The sequence below is a fragment of the Cephus cinctus genome, unplaced genomic scaffold, assembly GCF_000341935.2.
Source record: "Cephus cinctus unplaced genomic scaffold, Ccin1 Ccin1_scaffold0401, whole genome shotgun sequence".
NCBI classification, from domain to species: domain Eukaryota; kingdom Metazoa; phylum Arthropoda; class Insecta; order Hymenoptera; family Cephidae; genus Cephus; species Cephus cinctus.
The window spans coordinates 1,058,613-1,061,780 of record NW_014333085.1 but is presented as its reverse complement, the minus strand read 5'-3'; the positions used below and the strand labels follow the sequence as shown (position 1 = coordinate 1,061,780).

The window sequence follows — 3,168 nt, the reverse complement described above, 5'->3', positions numbered from 1 at the left end:
CCCCCCCCCCCCCTCTTCCTCCACCCTCTCCCTCTTTCTCCTACCCTCCTGAAATCCCTTCAGCGGCTTGAATCTCCAGCAATGCAAAGCGCCGGCGGAGCTCTCGCGCTTATACCTCCGCTCCACTACGCACGAGATTCTCCCCGGGACATTTGCCTTCAAAGTTTCAGGTGCACGTTCGAGCCTCTCGAGAGTCTCGCCGTCAGGCAACCAACCCACCCAGCTATCGAGGCAACTCCGGAGCTGTGACGGCTGCAGTTGCCCAGGCAGACGCAGCTTTCCACATTTACGTGCTTAACGTAGCTGGGTTACGTGAGGATTTACACATCGGCAGGGAATTGCCACCGAGTGCGGTGGCGCTGCAGTCGCATCCGCCGTTCCCAGAAACTACGTGTCGTTGCTCATCCATCTCCAAGGTAAATGCCGACTGTACGGGACGCATTATACAGATATGGGTGCCACCTGAATTTAGCCGCTATAAAGCCACTTTAAGATAACTGTATCGTTAACGCGAAATATTATTCGATCGCGACGCAATTCCAAGTCACTCGAGTCCTGAGTCTCGGTGAATTCAGGGGATGCAACTCCCAAGATGCGAATAGTATTTTCGGAGGATTTCAAGTGCTTTAGTAGATTTGACGAGTAGCAGTGAAACTTTCAGAGAGAATTGGCAGCTCCGAGGGAGAGACTGGGCTCGTATGGTCTGTGGTCGAGCGATGGTCGCTCCCTCCTATGATTATGTGTATTTGGGGATGTTTTTATACGAATTTTTTAAAAATAACTTGAAAGACCCGCCAATCGGATGGACGCTTCTTATACATTGTTGTTGGCATTGACAAATATTAATGACGTGTATCTGGACGTGACGCGTGAAGAGATAATTGAACGGGAAGCAGGGTGAGTCAATTCTAGAAAAAAAATGAATGAAGAGTTCCAGGAGTTCTGATGGGAGTTCTGGATGGTTCTCGAAGAGTTCTACAAAACGAATACCTGGACTTGATTAATCCATCTAGTATTTCGGGAGTATCGGATTTTATACGATTAATTGATTTTTTGAAATACTCATTTCAACATGATTTTTTTGACGAAATCTGGATTTGTATTGTACCCAAAACCTATAGGGAACTCTAGAACTCTTTGAGAACTATCTAGAACACTACAAAAAAATCGATTTTCTAAAAGATGGTGGGCTGACGCATTTTTTCAAACTTTATTTTCAAGCGGATAATGACCGGAACTATTGATAAAAAGTACAGAGAACTCTAGAACTATTGTTAATCTGTTCAGAACTCCCAAAAAAATTACAATTTTTCAAAAATGATGGGCGCCGTGAAGTTAGCCCATCATTTTTTTAAATCGCGATTTTTCACATTTAATCGACAGAACTATTTCTAAAAACCATCAGGAACTCTAGAACTCTTCTGCGGGCAATCAGAACTCCAACTATTTTTTTGAAATGAGCATAATGATGGGCTAACTTCACAGGGGTTGAGTCAACGAGCTGGACGATACTACGGAGACGAACCCTGGATTGCTATATTTAAATTAAACGCTCCCTGAGATCAAGAGAAACTCTTAACGAGCTATAGGACAGATGCGAAAGGTCAGTCTCCGTCTCTCTGGTTCGAACTTTTATTCTTTTTTGTTCTGTCTTAAACGAAAAACTTTTTTTCAGCCAATTCCAAATCTCAGCGTGGGATTTTTTCTCCGTTACTTCAATTTTATAAAAATAACAGCCAGCGTAATACACGGGCTTTGCGAGGATTTGACGTTAACGAAAGACTTTTATCCTTTTTCTTTCTTTTCGGTAATTCGTTAAGTGTCGCTGCTAGTTGCCCATGTTAATATATCTGGAAACTTTGTACAGTTCACACCGAATCGCAGGATTGATTAAAATGCCTTCTGCGTTTCTTCGCTTGTATTCTTTATCTCTGACAAAAAAAAAGAAAAGACTGAAATTCTCTCAAGGAAATTTTTATTCCCGCGTCACTCGTTTCCTGGACTTTCGGAAAATTTGCGAAAATACCAAATTACCGGGGATAAGTATTTCTGATGGTTTGAAGGTGCAAACAGATGGGATTGTCGAAATAAATTGTAGTAGCCCCTACGGAGATTTTCGAAAAGATTGGATTGCCTGAAAATCTCGAAATTTCTGATTTTCAACTTTTCTTTATATTCTCCCTGTCTCTCCTGGAGAGACCCGTTCGCTCTCGTGACACGTGAAAAATTTCAAAGATTTTTCGCGAAATTCGTTCCTACATAAAAATGCCAATCTAACGAATCCCTATAGATTTTATAGCAGTGGTTTTTCGGCTGGCTAAGTGAGAGTTACGGCGAATGTAAAACGGTGGCTGAGCCAGCGACAAAGCAATAAAGAGCGGCAAAGTACAGGTAGCAGTTCGCCGTGGCAAATTCGCTTCCACTATGTAAATGCGAATACGGCAAAGGCTCTAGTTCGCTTACACTGTACGTCAAAGAATTGAAAGGATAAACCGTAATGATATTTCGCGACAAAAATCGCAGCAGAGTATCACGGAGGTCGTGCGAAAGCTAGAAAGTCCTTGTAAATTTTCGATATACACGTGTGTGTATAGAAAAAGAGCTCTGACGGAATCTATGGGAAGAGACGGTAGTTTAACGAATCCTTTCAATTTCTGGGGACGCGTAAAATCAGCAAACGAAACTTTCGGAGGAAGCGTCGGGTAAATAGTACCGGAAACGGAGAGCGATCGATAGAGAACTTAGCAGATCGAACCGGAGCTGTAAAATCGAAATCCAATTAATAAATTAAGAGCACTCACCGAAGCTGGTTCAGCTAATTCACGAAGGCCGGGAACTGCATCCAGAGGACACTCAGGTGGGCACTGCACTATAGCAAAACACTGCACGTCCTAAACACCCGCAGAAATCGTTAGGATTTTTTGAATATCGCGAGAACTACACGAGCACGAACGTCCCATACCGTCTAGGAAACGCAGCTAGAAAAAATGTAAACAAACGGCCCGAGAGCGCGAGGCAGCTCGAGGCACCCCGATCGGTGTCCCGAGACAGACTGGCAACACTGATTTGACAATAGTCAAATACGAGAATTAAACATTCCGATTGGTCGAGATCCTTATAGCCGGTAACTCCTATCCCTTCCCTCGAGTCGTCCGTTTAAACTAAATC

At 43.4% G+C, this 3,168-nt stretch overlaps 1 protein-coding gene across 3 annotated transcripts in view; it reads right to left on the bottom strand.

The window, feature by feature from the left end:
* LOC107267421 (protein eva-1 homolog C) overlaps positions 1-3,039 on the bottom strand; it is a 106,365-nt gene extending 103,326 nt beyond the window's left edge. For all 3 annotated transcript variants that reach the window (XM_015739119.2, XM_015739120.2, XM_015739122.2), the window contains exon 1: positions 2,802-3,039. The gene's annotated coding sequence lies outside the window, so the exon portion shown is untranslated. The remainder of the gene's footprint in view (positions 1-2,801) is intronic.
* Between the last annotated feature and the right edge of the window lie 129 nt (positions 3,040-3,168).